Here is a 21,920-nt window from a genome sequence, read left to right as displayed (position 1 = left end):
TCGTGTAAGTTTTAAATGAAACGTTCGAGGGAATGGACGTGCGTCGAAGAAGTTAGATGTTTATGAAGGAACCGGAAAATTGACTATTTATCTCGTTATGACTTTACAAATGGTATATTTGCAAAACGTTACGAATAAAATAAATCTAACGGAGTCGATGATTAATCCGGAAACAATAGAATTTATGGGAATAAATATTCTACTTCTATTTCTATCTTTTTTCATTCAATCCAAAGATAAAAAAAATAAGAAAAAAAAAATAAAAAAAAATTCAAACGAGAACTTAAAATTTTATAATCGCTTTTTTCTTTTTTCTTTTTTATTTCGATGATACGAATGAAGGAAATAAGGCAAAAAGGCGGAAAAGGATGGAAAAACAAGTTTTTAAAAAGTTGAAAAAAAAAAAAAATAAACCTCGTATCTTCGTCACGCGAAACGCGCGTAATGAATTTAAACCTTAGTCCGTGTCGCGGTGACTTCGATTTATCTGCGCGCGCAGAAAGTGGCGCGCGAGAACCAAACCAGTTTTTTCCACTGTACTCTCCGTGCCGCGTTAGCCGCGGTATAAAAATTAATACACACGATATTTCACCGAGTTAACAACGTTCCATGTAACGCGACACCTTGCCTCTTCCCTTTCGATGTGTTTTCTGGCTCTCAGATTAAGAAGAACTAAGAGACAACAAAACAGATCTGACGGAGGCCCATGAATATTGCGCTTTAACGAGCGCTGTTTTGCATAGGAAGAAATGAATATCCAATTAAGAAATAATCCCGACCTCGATTGATTTTTTTCAATACGAGTACATCGAAAATCGAATAATTGGCGAAAAGAAGAAGACGAAGAAGAGAGGGGAAAAAAGAAGAGGCGTCGAGGTCGCACGACCTATTTCTCCTCCTCGATACGTACCGATAATCGCGATACGTTCCTGTCTGCAGTTCAATTGTTTTAATGGTTCCGTTTATTAAAAAATCAAAGTCAGTAGTTATTATCTCCGGTAGACTATTTCTGTTCTGCAATTTCGATGCACACCAGATGTGTAATTTAAATAATGTTAGTGATTACTCCGAAGGACGTTTGTTTATTTAATAACAAAGGGTCCGGATCAACACGCCTTTTCGATTCTAATTATCCAGAGAGAAAGGACCGACTCGTTCCACGATAAGCTATAGTAGTATATAGTATATAGTATATATCGATTACCAATTTGAACATCGTATTCGCGTTTAATGCATCTTATAAACCGTATGATTAAGACCCCTCTCTAACTTGTACGAAAGAAACGATGATTCTTTTTACCTGAAGAGGGACGCCATTTTTATACAAATTAATCATTAATCGTTATTACGAAAACAGAGTTACGATCAAGGGAGGAGGATCTAATAAAATCATTCGAAACAACGATCCTCCTCCTCTCTTCCGTATTAAAATCTTTCTCATCCTTGCCCTTTCTTAAATCATTTAATATTTAATCTTAAAGTTAACTTGTCGACATAACCTTATAAACTCTCCCCCTCGTGGCGGGCGAAATTAAAACTTCGCTCCCTTCGCCCACCTTTTCATTGCATAACGCGCCACATGCGAACCCGTCCAATCCGGCCAACCGTGCTACACAACTGTAATAATCCCGAAAGAATACAAGCAGAAGACGACGCAGCACGTTTCTCCGCGCACGAGATCCTTGACAGCCGCGACTGACGTTGCCAACTCGTGTCTCGCGTCCCCCCGGTTCCGGTGGCTAGAGAAATTAAACGGTTACGGACGGCCAACAAATTCGAGCGACCATTTCGACTTGGGGGAGGGAGGAGGCCGGGAGGGGTACGGAGAGAGAAAAAGAGAGAGAGAGATTCTCGAAGGGTAGAACAAGATTAAGTGGCGGTGCAGCGGCGGACAATACGACGTGTGTCGTGAGCAACGAGGCTGTCACGGATGTCGCGTCACAAGGTCGAACTGTATAAATCGATCGCGCGAAAAATAAGTACGACGAGATTTCCTCCTCTGCGCCGACATCGGTCTGCACCAGAATCCATCTATAACTCGCGCATGACACTCCACATTCCGGATGTGACGTATCGACGGTATAGGGAAACGATTACTCATTCTTCGAGTGTTCTTTACTTTTTTCTCTCTCTCTTTTTCTTTGAACCGGGCCAAATGGAACGCGATCGCGGCCTTTCATCGAAATTCTTACACTTGGAATAGAATTCCCGACGCGTTTGAGAATTCGGGTCGATTTTTTTGAAGAGATATAAGACAAGACCAGTTAATAGATCGATTTTAACCCTGGAGACACGGGCACTGGTTAAGCAGGATTGACGTTCGAGCCAGAGTGGCGTTCGTAGGGTGTTAAATCTGGTGTGATTAACGGTAGTAACCACCTACGATCGATTAATTCGCCAACGATTTAACGCGAGAATTCATTGCTACGCGTCAAACTTGGGCGTATGACGGATCGAGTAAGTGAGCCTATGGATATCTCGTTGTTGGCAATGCGTGGAAATGCAAATTCTGCCCATTGGGGATCGATCGTAAAACCTATCCTACGACTGGTAACAAGTCGTGAAAACTCACGTTACAGGTACTGTTTCCTCTTACGACCATAGTTCACTGGCTCGTTTAAGCTGTATCGTTGGGCTCGTTTTCCATTCCAAGATCGTTACAAACGCGCGGGGAGAGGAGGATCGTCTCGGTTAAGCGTTGCGGAAGAGATTCGTGGGAAGCGCAGTTGGAAAATGATTGATGCAAAATTTTTGTAAAGAGAGAAAAAAATATATATATAGATATTCCGACTAAAAATTTTAAAAGTAAATATCCACCGAAAAAGCGAAGAGAATTTTCACCAGAGATGAAATTGCGAACGATTTAAGGAAGGCGCGGCTAATATAATGCAAATTTTATTGCGATACGATATTAAAAAAAGTAGCAAGAGATACAAATCATTTTTCAATTAATTAAACCGCAGAAGGACGCTCGGCCGGCGAGCGAAAAATGCAACGAAACTAATGAAACATCTTAATAACAGCTACGAATGCGCGAGTCATTATTTAAACGCTATCCCGGTCGATCTCCTACCATTTTTAATTGATCAAGCCAATTAAAGGCCCCGACTTGGTGATCAATGATCCGTGAAGCGCGCATAGATATCCTGAAATAAATGATTAAGCGTAAAATACGCATCAATATCAGCGCGAGCCCGTTGATGAAGCCAGCTAGCTGAGCTAGCTAGACGTCGATGAAACGTCAACGGAACGATATACCATCAACGATAACTTCTCGACGAGATGAATTCAAGTTCTACCTTTGCCCGAAGTAACGATTCGAAACCCGTGTATCCTCGACGCAATTTCGAACTCATTCCGAGTGGCAAAACTTCACGTAGAAAAACCCTCTGTAAAAACTCTATTCTTTTCAAGAGAGCCGCTACTCGAGACGGAACTTTTATCCAGTAACAAAGTTTCGCTCGCGATCCTCGATAAATAAAGTTCAAAAATCGGAAATCGTATATATATACGGTTCGCAAAAGTCTTTCTGGGCATCCAAACATCCTCCACGTTCGCTCTAGTAAGCGCGTAATCCCTTCGATAAGCAAGTTTGAGCGAGCGAGTGAACAGGCGTAAAACGTGGGCAAGCGGAACCGTCGGATTCGCAACGGTCGCGCGTCATTTCCGTAATGTAATTCCCAATAAACAAAGTTTGTTGGACGAAAAAGTTGGCGTACAGCCGTTCATTACGCTCGAACGACACGCGCTCGACGGCTGGCAGACACGAAACCTAAGCTAGGACAAGGATCTCGATTGGCTCGAACGCCTCGAACGAAATTGAAGGGAATCGCGGTTCGCGTTGCAATCTCGTTTCGAACGTTCGCCACGATCGCGGAAGCGTGACGAAAATTCAGCCGTGGTGCATGCAAGTGGATTAGGAAACGAGTCGGCCAGCGGTGTTCAAGAATCGTTGGATCGTTCCGTAATAAGATATGGTACAGCTTATGGATGGGGGAGAATGCATTTCTTTTATTTTTTCTTCCTCGTTCCAGCGTCAGATTACGTAGAGTAAAAACGAAACTATTGTGAGACCTGTGTATACATTTTATTGTAACTCGAGAACAATTTTAATATCTCGATACTCGACTATCTCTTGTTTAAAATAGTTGAATTTAATTTGATAAATCGAAATTTTCCGATAGGTCTTATCCCAACACCTCAAAAAGGCCGCAAATCAAATTATTCTCTCCAAAAAAAAAAAAAGAAAGAAAGAAAAATATTCTATTCGGTTCCATATATAAAGAAAATGGAACATCTGCGAACGTAGGAAGGGGAGGACCACTGTTCGAACGTTTTCTCAGGTAGACCGTCAGTAGATTATCCCTGTCCGCGGCAGCCAGGGGACGGTAGTCGTGGACCCAGGCCAGCCGAGATAAGACAGCCGTAATTGACCATAACTCAAGGAAATGAAGCGGCGAACGGTACCGAGCATCTATATTCCGTGGTTGCCCGAACGTTAGTCGAGTTAACCTTCGGCCTGGATGCGCACGGACATCGTTGCAGCATTGCAATCTCCGCCTCGCGATATCTCCCCTCCTCCTCCGCGTCCGGCCGGCTGCCCTTTTTTCCCCCGAGTCGACGACGGACGATCACGATTCCCCTTCAAGCGGATCCATACCACGAACAATGCCACGGAATCGTGCACCGGCCCGAGTTTCGTGGACGGAATTATACGGCCTACGTTCCTCTCTTTTCATTCTTTCTTTCTTCCTTTCTTTCTTTCTTTTTGTTTCTTCTTCTCCTTCTTCTTCTTTTTTCTCCATCCAGGGAAGGTTACTTACGGAGACAGCGTGGATCGGTGCGTGTATAATAAGTCCACGTCGAGGGAGATGGTGGCGGAGTTAATTGCGAGCGGTTAATTGGGGGAGGGAGAAAGGTTTGTGGTGACGGGTGGTCGATAGATGGACGCCGGATGGATAGGTTTTCTCGTTGGGAGAGAAAGATGTAGATTGGGGAAAGAAGTTGGGGAAAAGAAGTTGTAGCCACTGATCCTTTCGAGGGAGTTTTTACGAAGTAGAGGTTTTGAGATTTCGTTCTTCGTTGTTTCTGGGACGCGTAGTGTATTGAATCCGACGTTGCGGAGGATAGATTGTTATTACGGTCAGTTTTTGAAACGACGCTTTTTCAATCGCGCATTACACGCGCGCGTTTATCAAACTTTCGTAATCTCTCGACCGTAAGAGATAAAGTTGTTGACCGAGTTGTCTTTTTTGTTTAACTGCCTGCATAAATATATTTCTTATCGATCTCGCGGTTGGACCGAGAGATCTGTAATTTATGCGCGAAAGAGAGCTCGTATCGAGAACGTTCGATTTCAAAAATTCCTCTGGTCGAGAAACACGCGCGCTTCTGAGAGAGAAAGAGAAAGAGAGAAAGTTTTGGAAAAAAGTAGGGAAAAAGTTATTGGCAAAAAAATGCATCTGCAAATGTATCTCTTGGCACGATACACTTATATGTCAAACGACGACACGCGAAGGAATCGAGGCCCCGATCTATGCCATGTACGTACATCGGTGAAGGGTTAAAATTACTACCGGATTTAATTGCGCGTGTTACTACCTGCGCAAGAATGTAACGTGAATACGAGTATAATTAACCTTCTCAACCTATTCCCCGAGATCTACGTTCCCATTGAAACTCGACAAACTCGTACCTCTAAGCCAGCCAACTCTTACGAACTAACCCTTTAAACATCGCGAAACGCACACACCTGTAAATTTCGCAACCCATCGGGGAGGGGGACGGGCCCACTTGGGGTATAATACAGGTCTCGAATCGGCCTCGGTATATGCGTTGGCCGCGTTAAAAAGAGAAGTTGGAGAGAGGACCGGCCGCATAATGACCCAGTCCCGCGCGGCAATAAAGTCACACGCTCGAGCGTGAAATCTGGCGAAATTAATGCCGCGATAAATTACACGGTGCTTCGAGCTTACACACCTTGGAGCACACCACGCGAAGCCTCGTCCCTGTTTTTTTTGCACGCGGGCCGAAATCGCGCGATGACGGGCAAGTTTCTTCGATTAAAAGTGTATAAACGGCGGAGAGGAGGGAGGGGGAGCGAAATTGGCGCGAAGTTAATCACTCGACTCGAGATTCTTGGGGAAACTGGTTCGTCACTGGTCCTGGATTAAATCGGCGATGATTAATATCGCGCCATTCGAACGAGGCGGCGTACGTGGTTAACGTTGACCGGATGTAATGCGCGGTCGGACTCGCATAATAAATGTAGATATTTCCGATTACAAATTGAAACATCCGCCGACAGGTAGCCCGAACTCGGGACCTGGCAGACGCACGCCAGCTTCTCTCGGCCGTGGTGAGATTGATTTATCGAGGCGAGGAGATCGAGGGGAAAGTAAACCGGTTCCGTTGACGAAATGCCTCGGTTTCTGTCGCCTCCGGGAGAAAAATCCACTTTTGAAACTGTGCACGGTCCTCGTAGCGCGGAGAGGTGGATACGAAGCGGGAGAAATTTTAATTGTTATACGGGAGAAATATCTAGGAACAGGTTTAATATTTTTTATATCGAGAGGTAGGAAATTGTACGTTTTTTTAAAAATCTACAACAGGATTCCAGGATCGAGAAACCAACGATACGCGTTTATACAATTTATCAGGGATAGGAAATTCTATGTTTTTAAAGTCTAAAGCGGGATTTTAGATCGAACGATACATATTATTATAGGATGAGAAATGGATACGACGTCCAGACGTCTAATAAATTGATTATTTCGATTCATTATCTGCGCTCGATACTATATGTATTCATGAATATAACGAGAGACGAGAGAACCTACTCGCTAGAAGGAGTATTCTCTGCTTCTGTTTCAAACTTGAAACTCATGCTGAGAATTCAAAAGTTTACTCGATATCACCGCGAAACAATTCCACCGAAAATTCTCTCCAATTTTACCAACGATCGAACCCACGCTCGCACAATCAATAGACACCTTTCTAAAAACCTTCTCTACATCCTGCCAGAAATTAACCTCGAACCACGCGCTCCGTAACGGGTGACAGCGAATGCGGAGGAGAGCACATCAATACCAAATTAGGAATCGTCCGCGCGTAGGAGTTTCGAAGAAGGCCGCATCTTCCCTCGATTTGCTCCTTTCGACTCTCGTTTCGCGGTTTAACGACATCGATCGTCTCTCCTCGCCTACACTTCACCCTCGTTTCCTCCTTTAGCCCCACCCCCTTCCCTGGCCGTCGCATTCCACGCTAATTGCGAAATGCGACTGCGTTTGTGATGCACGGGAAGCGAATTTACATGGTCGTATTCGCGGTGGAGGCTTAGTCATCGGCGTTCCCTCTATCGGGCACCCACTCTATCGTTCCATAAGAGAATCGAACGTAAGAGAATCTTCGTGCGTCTATCCACGGAACAGAATCTGGGCGCGCGGGATTCGAAGGGTCGTGGGAAACGATTCACCTCTGTTCCAACGATTCGTTCGTGTATGCGAGCTCGATCACCGAGCATCGATTTTATCTCGGTCGGATTATCAAGTTGTCTCGAGAGTGCGCGAGGCCGGCTGTCGACTGGTAACGGAGAGATGGGAAAAATGTTAAATTTGATTTTCTAAAAATTTAGTTTACTATGAAAGGGACGAAGACGCTTGTAAATTAATATGTTTTTTTCCTTTTCTTTTTGTGAGAGGATTATGAGAGGAGAATTATGGCAAAGTGTATTATCTCTTCTATAAGTTTCATTTTACGAGGTTTGCAAACGAGGTTTTTTCTAGTAACATGGCAGAATCCTAGAGAACAGATAGATATCGCGTACCGTATAGGTTTTACGATTTAGAAACATCCTTAGAAGATCGTATCAAGGGTGATAAATAAACTTTTTCTCGATGTTGCTCGACGATTAGGAAAGACTAATAATCTTCGGTTACCAACGTAATAATTGAGACGTACACGTAGACCGTACGTGTAATAATATTTTTCGAAACGTCGTAGGTACATCGCGATGGAGGAATTTTAAAACGGGAGAAATGCGGCGCATCCTACGCATCTTCGTTTATCGGTCTTCATTTATTAATTTATACACACCGGCCCCTCGTGTTCACCGCTTGCGCATCGCGCGTTAGAGAGATCAATGAAAAATTACGCACGCGAGTAAATGATATCATCCCCCTGCAATCTTGCCGTTCCTCCTGTACGAAAAACAGGGGGAATATTATATTGTAACACGGAGCGCAATTTATTATTCTGATTTACGTTAATTCGCACGATAAATATCGATTCATTAATCCGAGCCGTGTCGTTTATTTTTCAATTACGATTCCCCTCTCCTTTCCTCGTACGGTGGCCTGGCCGATCCACGGAAGGATGAAAATGGCGGCTCGTTTTATGAAGCCTTTTGACGCGAGCTGGCGCGTTCCTGCACACGCCTGTGCCGCAAATTTCCGTGGATACCGAGCCTGTCGTAATAATATACAATTAACCGAAATTAGGTACCGCGTTACAATAAGCTTGCCTTTTCATTTACGCTACCGCGCCGCGTAGAAAAGAATCAAAATGGATCCCCTCCCGGCGCCCCTGTCTCGTCCGGTTTTTCGTCGAAACGCGAATTCGTCCGTTTCGACCCACGAGAGATCATCACATCTCTATTTATTCTCCGTTTCCCCGAGTTTCGAAAAACTCGTTTTTCAAACGGCCGATCGTATTGCTCGTAATTACACGTCGAACCGGCCGATTTATTCGGATAGAAAGGGAAGAGATATGCTCCGTTTGAGCGCGGGCACGACATAGAGGGAAATAATAAATTGAGAGCACGCAGGATGGGCGCAATTATCAAGGATGGAGGATGCTCGTTACGTTTTCGACGTTGCGAGAATTTTTCAGTGTTTAAACGATCGTTATATTCCATCGATCCATTTCGTTCCCCGAGTAAAATTTCAAACGACGGAAACCGAGAGGGAGGGGGAAGGGGGATTAACGAGGCTATCATGACATGTAAATCATCGATAGCCAGGCGTCCGTGTAATTAGTTCCCTATATTATATTATGAATTTATCGCAAGTTGGACTCGATTAATCCCGTGATCGCGATGTTCCGTTATTTTCGATCATATATCAAACGATAAGTATGATTTATTGAATTCTTACGAGTACTGGAGCGCCAAGAGTAAACAACTTATCGTTTACTCTTATTTTACGAAATTACCTCGAGGATCGGAATACAGGAACAATTAGAATGAAATTACACCAATTTTAACTTCCTCCTAACTTTTTCATGTACGATCCGAATATTCAATTTTAAATTTTAAAACCATGAAAATAAAAACGAACAGAAGTAGATAGAAAACTTTTTGCAGGATTTCAAAAAAAAAAAAAAAAAGAAGAAAGCAATGCCGTCAGAGACACGCAAACGCGTCGATCCAACTTGGTCGAACAAATTAACGAAGAATCAAGATGCAAAAAAGAGAGGAGCAAGATTTTAACACGACGACACGTGAGAGACAAGGTAACAATTTTCCACCGGAGCCGCGAGTACGTCGAACAATTTTCATACCGGATCACACGCCTCTCTCGCACGTCCACGAATAAGTTTTCGTCTTGATTACCTCTATTGACGACAACCGCGACTCTAGAGAGAAACGTTGCAGAGATTGTCCGAGCGGAAAGTGGAGGAAAGAAAGGATCAGAGTGTCCTTGCCCCCCTCGACTTTCCGTCTTGTCCCGTGGCGAAAGAAAGAATCTTCCCTCGAGGCCGACGACGACGACGGGAACGAAAGTAAGAAGAGCGGCAAGAAGAGTAGAGCGTGTCGTCGGCCGATTCTACGCGATAACGTCGTTCCGGTTCTCGAAACCGGCGTGCTGGTCGCGCGTGAAAGAACACGTTTGCGGGACGGCAATAAAATATTAGGCCGCGGCCCGCTGGTGTACCACGCACCACCGCGGCAATCTTTCCTAGAAAATTAAATGCGATGTTTTGCTCGATCGGACTTCCCGCCGCGATTTCTCACGAGTCACTCTGTCGCGCGAGCTTTAAATAGGCCCGTGAATGCCCGTCCGCACGATGCCATGAAACAATGGGACAAGGGGGAAGGATGGGTTAAGTACACGAGGTACCCGAGGTGTGTCTTGTATGAATCTGCCTTCGTGTGGTGACTTGGTCCTGGAATGCGTGAGTCATTCTTCCTGTTAAGGATAATAAAATTGAAGGATGGCGAGGGGGAATTTTGGCGGATGTTTTTAGTCGGTGATGGGAAAGGCTTGGAGGTTGGATCTCAGAGATATCTTGAGATATGAAAGGAGAATATATGGCGTGATCAGATTATAATTTAATGGATATTAAGTGATTTAAAATTTATAGTTGCTTCGTCTATTGATCGAAGCGAAGGAAGTGAAAAAAGTTGAAAGTTTGTATAAGAAATGAGAATACCGCTGATTGTTGTGTTGTAGACTGTGCGCGAGATGATAAAAAATAGGGTGAAGAATATCTCGTACGAGAATACCTTCAAGATCAAAAGTACAACATCCTGAACTAAATTGATTATACGATAAAAATCTATAATGAATTTCTTAAACGTAAAGTACGCGATGGTAAAATTCCCTTTTTTTATCGATTTAAATATTCTTTTTTTTATTCCTTCGTAGCATGCTTAAAATAGGACGCTTTTGCCTAAGATAAGACACTTTTCTAACCAAGTCTTTTTTTCTGCATAGGCGTTTAATGCTTAAAAAGAAACTGTTTGTGTTACGTCACGCTTATTATCTTAGCTTGGCTAATGGAAATTAACGAAAATGAAGCAAATCAAGTTGCAATTGAAAGAAATCGAGGAAAAATAAGAATCTTCTCGTTATTTTGCTAATACATTAGCAAAAACGTGAATTAAAGTATTTTCAAAATTTAATCTTCATATATGAATTTACTTTTATTTAAATAAATGAATTTTCAAATAATTTATACATAAATACATATACAGAGAAGATTGTATCAATTTCCATGATCTCTACAAAAAACCTCCTACATTATTTATTGTACATTGAGAGGTGCATTAATATACGTTTCCTTTTTTTTAAATGATTAATATCATAAATCATTTTTAATGCAAATAATTTCAACTTTATTAAATGGTAATCTGTATATAAGAATCTAAAGATATCTGTGTACAATTTTTGATACATTCAAATTGTACCAATCTTTACCTGCAATTTTTCAAACGAAAAAATCACTTATCTCACCTATTGCAATAAAATGATTCTAATCGAACAAAAATAGAAGTAACAGATATTTCTACGCTTTAAAAAATAACGTATTTTAATCAAACTTTTGTCAAAAGAAACTCGTGTTCCACTAACGTTCGTTCTAATTTTAGCATTCGACAATCAAATCAATCGATAAGGCAATTCATAGCAATATAAGAGATTAATAACCAATTATATGCGGTTTTAAAGCCACAAATAATGCTTAATGATTTCTAAAAAGTTGGACATATCAAATTATACGTTTTTATGCTTATCCATTACTACTAATTACGCAATAATTAAAATCTACGTGAAGAAAGAATAAAAAGAAAGACATACCTGTTTCAATCTATATTTAGTCAATCTCGTGTTGGTTAAAACCATCTAGTTTGGATGAAACTCGTACGACGTAGTTTTCCAATCTCGCGTTTAATTGATAAAAGAAACACTTACACCACACATTGTGTCCTGATTTTGTATTAATTTCTTGTAAATAGCTCGAATGTGAACGTTGTCTACATGATGAACTGTTTCAGCGAAAGATTTGAATCTGTAGAAGATAATCAGAAATGAATTATTTGATTTCTTTTGTTTCTTTCACATTTTTATATTAAAGTTGAAATTAATAAAAAAAAAATATCAAAAAGATACATCAGAGATTATACAAGTTAAAAATATAAATAAATTACGAATAGCTTGTATTATCATGTATAAATAATAAAGTTCCAGATTCTTATTAACCATAAAGAATTACTATTAATTTTTATCATCACGAATGATTTTATGATATTTCGTATTCTATATTTTACTAATCGTACTAAAAATTAAAATTTCTATTGTGCTTTCTACGTTTTAAAGCAATGAAATTAGGAATCATACCAATATAACCTCTCTATTAAAATCGATATTGACAAATTTAAGTAACTAAAAAAGTTCTTTTTCTAGGTAAATATTGTATAGAAATTACACATTAAAAAATAAATACAATACTCACTGCGTATGAAATTATTTTTTGGAATCTTCTTTACAATAATTATGGAATTTTAGCACGTGTCAAACACAGAAAGTATTAGGACGCCATTACTCAATAACTTTTCCCGCGTAAATGGAAAAAGAATTGCGCATAGCGCCATCCCAACTAATTGGAAAGCTGCGCGGTAAACCGTGGCGCATGACGTGATGTCATTCTGCTGACGAAAATCGTGGTGACAGGACGCCCATCATCCCGCTCGAGGTTAGTGAACTCAACTGCGTAATATATTTTTATTGTTATATTATCATAACTTTTATATTATTAATTAATCTTATTTAATTATTATACATGTATTTAATAATTATTAAACATTATTGTAATAAAATTAAATGTTGGTTGAAATTTTTCATATATTTTAGATATAGTTAACTATAAAAAGTATTAATTCATATTTCAATAATTTTTTAAGACACATTTTGATTTTATTTATTTCTTAAATTAAATAAATTAACCGAATTATTTCATCGTGCAATGTGGATTTGTTAATTATATATTTTCAGATGCTGAATTTCAATCGTGAATATTATAATCGTGTTGGAATATTGCGTCGTCACTTAACCTTTATAAACAACCTCGTAGCATGACTCATGGGAACGTTTCGACGTAAATTTAAGCAGGTGTCCATCTATTTATTTATTATTTGTTTATATTCTTTCGTGTGTATTCGTCCTAGGATACAGTTAATACGAAACGAATTAACTAACTGTTATAAGAGAAATGATTGTATATATATAATTGATTGTATATATAATTTCATTTCATTTTTTAAATATTGAGGTTAATGATCTCAATCAAACTTAATATTAATTATCATATTTCTTTATCAACGACAAATTACTAATAATTAATTGATAATTTCAGGAAAATAGCTGTTCATTTTCGAGCAAAGAAGAAAAATTGAAGAAATATGAAGATAAAATAGTTTTCTTTTTCTCATCTATCGCGTGTGCGACTGCGCGCAATGCAGTTAGTAGAAATATTGTTTTTTAATAGTATTTATAACAATTTTCAGAACAAGTTTTCAAAATTGAAAGTAGTTTTTTCTAATTTTATGTAAGTTTAATTGCAAGTGCTCATACATGAAATTAGAAATATTTGCCAAATATTTGAACATGTAATTTGAATGAATATGTTAGAAATTTTTTTTTTCTTACATAATGTGAATTCGTTTTTAATATTCTTTGCAACATAGAGTCAGTGCTCCTCTCAAGAAGATCCAACGATGTTCCTAGCTTCTGAAATGTAAGTTATCTTTGCATGTATTTTAATTTATTTTATGTATTATTTTATAACCTTCAAAACACGAATCATTGATAGATATTAAATTACAGACAGAATATTTACAGAATATTTTATCTGTAATTTAACATTCCAATAACATGTAATATTCTCAACTAAATCTAAAAGTTTTAGTTAAAAAAATTTACAAACTAATCAATCAAATTATCCAACTCAATAGTGTTTCAAATAGAAACACTATTTGCCAAGCAATTATATTTCCATTACGCATTGCACAAAATATCACCAATTTTTTTTTCCAATCTACGCGTTTAATATAATCGTTATTTAATCGTACACGGATGATGCACGTCCGTCTCGCAATCTACAATTTTCTCTAACAGTTCACGGAATTCTCACCGAGAGAAGATCCGTATCTCTCTCGTCCGCGTCTGAGCCGGTGTTCACGGGTCAGTAAATCCCGGGATGTGACGTTTCGCGCCTCCGCGACCATCTGAAACAGCTGCTTATGTGCCGTTAAACGTCACGGGGACCGAGCAAAATCTTGCTTGATGCCAGTTACTCTTCGCGTACCATTGCATGCTCGAAAGTCACTAGTGATGGGATCAAGTATATCGCAAATGTGAAATGAAATATATCTTTTTCACTCTCTGTAATTCGATTGTTATTAAAGATTCGATCCATTTTAAGATCGAAACAAAGAAATAATTCTCTATGAAATGAATATTTTTGCATCGGATTCGATTTGAATTTACAAGTGCGTAGTTTTACATCAAGTTTACAATAGTTTTACAAGTTTTAGAACTTGATCCCATCACTAGCTGTGACTTCTTATCTGGGATCTCGGACGATGGTAACTGTTCATTTGTCGACGGGCCGACCGCACGATAGAAAACGCGGTCGGCAATCCATCGACCTACTCGCAAGAACGGCGATAGTAACGACTTCCGGTACGTAGAAGACAATCTCTGTATAGTTGTCCTTTAAGATTTTTCGCCGATCTTTTCTCTCTGTGATCCAAATTGATCGTTTTCGAGACGTGATTTGACGATAAATAAGATTTTGATGAAGTATGATTTATGAAATTGGCCGATATTTAAATCTTTCGGAAACTAGCGATTCGTATAAATAGAATTTACCGATTTTTACGATTTATTACGAGTTGTTGATTCAATTGATCGAGATAAAAATTTAGTTAAGTTTGAGAGTTGTTGAGAGTAATTAAGATTTTCTAATAATAGATAGATCCTTATATGGATATAATTTAAGAATCGATTTTTTCTTTAAAAAATGAATTGAATGAAGATGGAAAATTCAACCATCGTATTATATTTTTTGAGTTAATTGAGTAAATAGAATTTTCCGAAAGATTTGCATTTTTTTTTCTTTTCGTAGAATCTCGTTAATCTTGAAAAAGAATTACGTGTAGTAGTAGTTTTTATATGACGCGAGTAATTGAATTCTAGCTTCCTTAGAACTTCAATGTTAATATAATTGCATCGATAGTTCAATTACTTCGATCAAGAAACTTTATCAGCTTTTGTATCGTGGAATTTAAATAACCTTTCAGTTTAATAGAGCAAATTTATGCAAAGAGTCGCGTTAGAATGGGAATTTCGCGGCAACCATTGTTATTCTCTTTACTTTCACACGTTTCGATGTTCGATCAAAATGTTGAAAGCAAAGATCAATTAGAGACAATGAAACGGCAAAAATTCCAATCAGATAAGTGACTCAAACCCGTTAAGTTTACACGATTACTTCGAAAATTTCGTAACTTGGGAAGAAGAAACAGATTCGAAAACATTTTCTCGCGTTACGATTGTAAAATCTAAAAGGAAAAAATTAAAAAATCTAACAGAATCCAATTCGATTTGAATCGTGAAACTTTTCATACATTATACCTAGTTTATAATACTTATCTATATATAAAAAAAAAGCCATACATCAGACGTGCGGCTACTTATCGCTAGAGGCAGCGACGCGAGACGAGAAGATCATTTGAAACCGATACGCGAGGGACAATGAGTCGTTATCGTTTCGTCATCGATCCCCCGTTTCGTTCAGGTAGAAGAGAGAAAGAGAGAGAACCGTAGGCGTTGATTGAGTGCACGCGAACCAACCGTTGTCGTTTTTCTTTCACAGCTCGGAATCCCAAGATCCCGTAACGCTTGCAAGAAGTTTAAGCCCCCTAGTTGACACGGTGACTCGGTCGGCTCGGTTCCATGGTGTTCGCCTGCTAACTATACAATCGTGGCTATCGCCTATCTTCCAGGGGTTGTTATCATAATTAACGGCCCGTTCGCTTAATTGACTTTTGCCCGGACAATTAACGACCTTCTTGAATTTTATTACTCGATAATCGGTCGTACGCGAACCGAGCGAGACCAGCGAGTGTAAAACGTACGGCCCGTGTCTAATCCTTGTTTGTTTTCGGAACCGGTATTGCGCCATAAGAGTAACCAAAGTATTCGAATGGTATGCTGGGAAGTAATTAATCGGAAGTAAGAAGCGTACAATGCGTTTATCCAAGATATTTAATACGAATTCTTGAAATGCATCCTTTTTCTTTTTCTTTTTTTTTCCTTTTTTTTCATTTTCTTTCCAATTAAAGGATATATCTCATCTCATAACGCGTCGCTTCTTACGCGATGAATTATTCTTTTCTTTTTTTTATCTTCATCGTACAACGTTCGAACACGGTGTATATTTAAGAATTGCACAATGACGAGAAACGTTCACGTGGGATAGCGAGCGAAACGGTCGTAAATTACAAGGAGAGCTCCGGGCGAGCAGCCATCGTCGATTTCGGGTCGAACGGAAGCCTAATCGTGTGCGAAGCAAAAACAAGCTAGTAGCTACTAATTGCTACCTGGCGAGCGTATCACGGGGGAAAGAATTTAAATCGCGATCAGGTCCAAATATATTATCCCTGTCATAACGATTGCGTCTCTAGTCTCTTTTTTCTTCCTTCTTTGTTCGACGATTGTCTTCGTTTTCAATTTCCCAATTTCATCGATTTTACTTTACCAGAAATCGTTTCGTTGTTTTGTTTTCTCCTTCAAAACTTAATATCTTGTAAAATCTTGTTGAAACGGACGAAATCATAATTGCATCGAAAAGAAAGATATGGTTAAAAGGAAGTTAATCAACGCGTTACGCTGATTTACGAGGTTGCTTAAGATCATCAAGCCGGACGAATTATTACAATCTCGGTCTTCTTCGAAAAAAAAAAAAAAGAAAAAAAACAACTTCCCATTAATACCTCGCGTTCAACAAAACATCTAATTCGCTCCATAAATTCATCCCATCAATTTTATCTCATAGGATCATATTGCCTTTGACAAAAAGAAAAAAAAAGAACACGTCAGAACATGTTCCATTTCTACAATGCAATCTCATTCTTCTCGTCTTCCCTCCGACCGAGATACTTGTTGTAACTCCTCGAACGTACGGTACGCCGTGGTTTTCTCCAACGTCAATGCGACTAGATTCCAATCGATTTCCAGTGTAGCATCGTTTTACAATAATTACTGGCATGAACAAGGTAGATAACTCGATAACAATCCACGTCGTGAACGTCTAACCGTACCGGAGACAGTGCCTGAATAGAAATTACTCGCACGACTCCGTTGCCCAACGTTAAAATCGAGCATCGTGGTATCGGGCAGTGATCGCGTCGTGATCGTTTCCAAGGGGGAAAAATCTTGGTACCGTTTCTAAACGAGTGTCCCGTGGTGATTGACTCGGAAGGAATTGAATTCTTACGAAAAGAAACGTGCGGTTCTAAGTTATGCCGATCCAAAGTGTCTCATAGTTTTTCTCTCTTTAGTCTCTCTCTCTCTCTCTCTCGTGATTTAATTGTCAATCGTGCAAATGTTTCGATGGATCTTGTATCGATGTGATTCATCGTAGTAGAAAATACACGGAAGTGTATCGAGGGTTGAATTAAATTTTGATAGCTCGAAGGGAAGGGATTTTAGAGAATTTCGTTTCCTAGATTTTATTCCTAAAGCTCGTTTTCCTTTTGATTTTAATTGATTTTGTTTAATGGCAAAATCATTATTCGCGGAAGATATTAAAAAGCTATTAGCTTTGGGAAGAATGCGTTAATGGATACATGGGATGTTAAAAAAGTTGTAAGCATAAGATCGTTTAAAGGGATTCATCAGAGAGAAAGAGAGAGGAAAGAAAAGAATATTTTTTAATACACATGCCCGGAACTAACCGGTTCGTAAGATATTCAAGTTTTTGGCCCGCGAGTCAATCACCTGTTGTATGCTTCAACCTTAATCCCATTCATTTTAAAGCATTCGTGACAACCGCTTCAAAATTGGAAGATATTTTTATTAAAAGATAATTTAAAATCACTTTTATTCTTATTATGAATATTCCGCAGAAAAATTAAATAAACATTACTATTATTTCGGTTTCGTTCCACGCATCCCTTCAACTTTTACGTATTATATATCAATTATTATTACATATCAATTCTATAGAAACTCGAGCAATTATCCCTTTTCGTCTCCTCTCTTTCACTTAACTTCAATGTAAACTTCAATTTCGTGAAAAATCGATCGATCATCCGAATACAGATTTCCGGTTCAAGGAATTGGTTATCGCACGTAACGAATAATGGTTATTGCTCGACACGAATAAAAATATCCCAAAGAACGTTTAATCATCGTCGAGAAAATGGAGAAAAAAAAAATACGTATCCTTCGATTCTATCGGGAATTTTTGAAAACGTTTCACTTCCCTGTTCGCTTAATCACTCTGGACACGAGCAACACGCCACAGGTCCTTCTACGTTCTTTGACACCAATGTACGAACATGACGCGACACGTGGTGAGATCAGAGGTCGGTGTACCTTGTGTCTTGATGCTCGGAAACCTGGCAGAATATTACCTACGCTTGCGATAATAGACTTGTTTCGAATACGTGGTTGTGGTCACAAAGGAGAGGATAACAAAGAGATGAATACGACCGTTGAAGAAATTTTTGATGAATTCAGCCTTGAGTATAATATAAAAATACGTAATCAAAGGGAATGATGGAATGGTCTCGGACCAGTAGCGTCGAGAAGTAGGTTAATTTTAGATTCGAACGTCGTCGTGCCAAGTTTTTATCGAAAGAAACGTCGCGTGATTTCTCGTTGTTAACTCCGCGTATCAGAGTTGGATATTAATCCGTTGAAGAAGTAACTGGTTAGAAATTTCGAAAAAGTTAAAGTAATTACTTATTAAAATGCTTGAGTAACGTTTATTCGTTATTAGGTATTATAGTCGATCCGTTTCTCATACAATCTCCGCCATCGTTCGCCATTATAATTATTCGCAATTATTATTACGTTTTGAACAATGAAATAATTTATGGAAGTAAGTTTATTACAAGTAACCTCAACTATTAAATTTTCCCCATCACAGCCACGTACGTAGGCTATTTATATTCTTCTCAGGCTATTTAGTTAGTTAATTTTAGCGTAGTAATGTATATTTGTCTAATTTTTGTTTGCACTTTAGAGATTACTTTTTGACATTTTTTGTAGAGTTTGCAGATAAAATAGCTAGCTTTATATTTATCTCTGAAAATCATAAACTATTTTCTCTATTTATCCACATTAAATATTTAATTCTTTCCTTCCGGGTATTTAAAAAAGGAAAATTCAAATTCAGAGGAAAAGGGAGTCTATTTCTTTGATTAAATATTCTAAAATTCATTCACGAGGAAGCGATCGTAAGCGTAGCTAAAATTTCAAAGGAAATGCAGGAAATGCGATGCGTGCAATCCTGTCGCGTGTCTTCCTCCGCAACAGAGCGTCGTCGGCCAATTTAACGATCGTACTAATGATTGTCCACCTCTCGTGCGTGTACACGATCCTTTTTCTTTTGTTCCGGCCACAATACCAGCTAATCACGCCATGCGTTCTGACCGCGTATGGAGAATGCGCGGAAAATTTTTCTTCTTTTTCGCTCAATGTCCCGTTCCTCACTCGCCAATTCTTTGTATCATAATTTTACAATGTTGAATAATCCTGACTTCCTCGCTTCAAATTTCCTCGCTTCAAATTTCCTCGCTTCAAACTTTTCAAAAGCCGAAGAACTTTCTCGTCTTGCGATTCTGTCTCCGACAATCGTCGTTTATTACAATTTTCCCCGCCCTACGATTCAAATAAATCGTTGCCAAGATTTTCAATTAATATCGTCGAGTTTGAAAAATGGAACAACGAGGCAAACTCGATTTCAGAATAATCATCCTCGGATAATCGGGGAGATTAAAATTTCTTTTATGTGGAAGCTGTTCTCGGATCACGATCGCGATTCGATGAAAGGAAAAATTTGATAGTATAAAACGAAGCTGCGAACTGTAATCAAAAATGAAATTAAACGACGTGTACTCGAAGAATTCGATGTCAAAACGTTTTCTTATTTTTTTTTTTTTTTTGTTTTTTACATCGTTGTGACAACCATAAAGAATCCGAAATTTATAATGAAAATTTATAGCACTCTTCGTGACTTATTAATAATTAATAGAATCCATGACTTCATAGAAGAACAAAGTCACTTTGCATGGAGGTAAATAAGATTTTAAAAAATATCGTGAATCTTTTAATCTTCGTATCGAGGAAACGAGAGAAGAATAGAATAGGTACACGGAAAAGAAATGTTTAACGAAATAATTCACCTCAATTTGGAAGGCACACCGGTGGATGACTACAGTTAATTAAATCTTTCCTCGAGATCAACGTTATTTAATATTAATTTGAAAAAGGAAATCGTAATATTCGGGGAAAAATTGACACTAAAATATCACTGTGTGTATCCAGACGACATTGGCCAAGTCGCAAGCAAGCAAGATTCGATTTTATGCACACATACGCACAATAATATTGCGTGCGCGTTCACGCGAGGCAACGACAAATAACTTCATAATGTTAGTCCCGAGGAGAAGCTGTTCGTTAATTGCATCGATAGCTGCTAGTATGAGGGATCCGGTGAGACGAAGCGATCTCGATAGAACGAAACGCGGCTTGGAATGAAAGAGAGGCTCGTGGGCTCGTCGGATGTTTGCGTCTTTTTAGCCGTTTAAAAGGGTCGTAGAAATTTATGGAGGATTATAATATCGCCAACCGAGGAGATAAATGTCCCCGAGGACATCGGGGACGGATGGAAAAATGGCAAACGACGGGAATAATAAAAAGTGATTGCGAGTCATTTCGATCCGTTGCCTTTCGCTTTCGTTCGAATCTCTGAACCGATTACGAGGAGGAAATTTTGGAAGATGGATGGCGAGGAAATCGATATAGATGAGAATAGAAATTGATTTTCTCTTTTTGATAAAAATTCTCGATTCCTTTAATGTTCAGGAATTTATCAGGGACTCGTGAAATTATTATTACATGTGTTAAAAACAGTAGCGCGAGATGAGATTAGATATTAAAATGAATTATTTCGCGAAAGGATTTTGTATGTACATGGTAATTTGAATATTTATTCGCGATAATGTCGAGCGTATTTTAGAATCATTAAACGAAAGAGAAAAGCAAAAGTAGATAGTTGCGGTAGTTTGCATCTCTTAAGAGGTTTACGTGATAAAATTTATGGTACTACCGGCGGACAGCTAGCCTGATTTAAAACTTGTTTGCGAATAGGTGTTTCGAATGGGTGTTGACAATGATACATTTCCGGCGAGTGTATTTATTGTCACATGCTATTTGTTTGCGATAAGCTGGTTAACCATAAGTTGAAACGTAAAATATGAAAAGGTGGGAGGAGGGTGGTTTGTGTTTAGCGGTACACGGGATAATAATTTAGAAGAAATGTTCGACGGTCTTAGTAATTCCATTTTTATCTCGAGATGGAAAAAAAAAAGAAAAAGATACGAAATATGAATAAAGTAAGAGATATGAGATGAGCGACGTGGAAATAAACGTGAGTCATCGCTGAACGTTACGAAGGGACCAGTGCACCGTCATAAATAACTAGGAAGAGCGATTCTAATACTTTATTTACGAAAACCTATTCTTTCGAAATTCAAGAAGGATTTAACGAAAGAACTTTGCAACTTTGATATGCATCTGTTCGATCGAATTCTGATAGAGATAGAAAAGGTTTTTCACGGTGAAACAACGTGAAACGCGCGGAAACAAATTGATTTTATCTTTATCTTACCACGGAGAGCGAGAGAGAAATAAGATATATCGCAAAAGTCTTTATAATTGCAGGAAAAAAGTACATAAATACGTGGTTATAATACGAAATGAGATGTAAGATTATAATGAAAACGAGAGTGCGTGATATAATCTCGTATCTGTACAAGACAAATAAAATATTGCGAGCTGTGATAAATCGTACAAAGCTTAAGACGCAACATTTTATAACACAGAAATATTTTGTAAGGAAAGTTATTT

At 38.8% G+C, this 21,920-nt stretch overlaps 2 long non-coding RNA genes across 4 annotated transcripts in view; one reads left to right on the top strand and one right to left on the bottom strand.

The window, feature by feature from the left end:
- The window catches only part of LOC108002049 (uncharacterized), an 83,513-nt gene extending 71,146 nt beyond the window's left edge, over window positions 1-12,367 (bottom strand). For both annotated transcript variants that reach the window (XR_003698682.2, XR_009833433.1), the window contains exons 1-2: window positions 12,232-12,367; window positions 11,577-11,787 (exon numbers count right to left, since the gene is read on the bottom strand). This is a non-coding gene — a long non-coding RNA (uncharacterized LOC108002049). The remainder of the gene's footprint in view (window positions 1-11,576; window positions 11,788-12,231) is intronic.
- Window positions 12,368-12,401: 34 nt separating this feature from the next.
- The window catches only part of LOC114578070 (uncharacterized), a 52,457-nt gene continuing 42,938 nt past the window's right edge, over window positions 12,402-21,920 (top strand). The window contains exons 1-4 of one of the 2 annotated variants that reach the window (XR_003698681.2): window positions 12,404-12,471; window positions 12,771-12,887; window positions 13,132-13,236; window positions 13,463-13,512. This is a non-coding gene — a long non-coding RNA (uncharacterized LOC114578070). Of the gene's footprint in view, window positions 12,472-12,770; window positions 12,888-13,131; window positions 13,513-21,920 lie in introns of both variants that reach the window. The other variant, XR_009833432.1, reaches the window with a different exon arrangement.

This window comes from Apis cerana, linkage group LG1, assembly GCF_029169275.1.
Source record: "Apis cerana isolate GH-2021 linkage group LG1, AcerK_1.0, whole genome shotgun sequence".
Taxonomy (NCBI): Eukaryota; Metazoa; Arthropoda; class Insecta; order Hymenoptera; family Apidae; genus Apis; species Apis cerana.
Note: the sequence above shows the minus strand (reverse complement) of the source record. Positions and strands in the feature narration are given on the sequence as shown.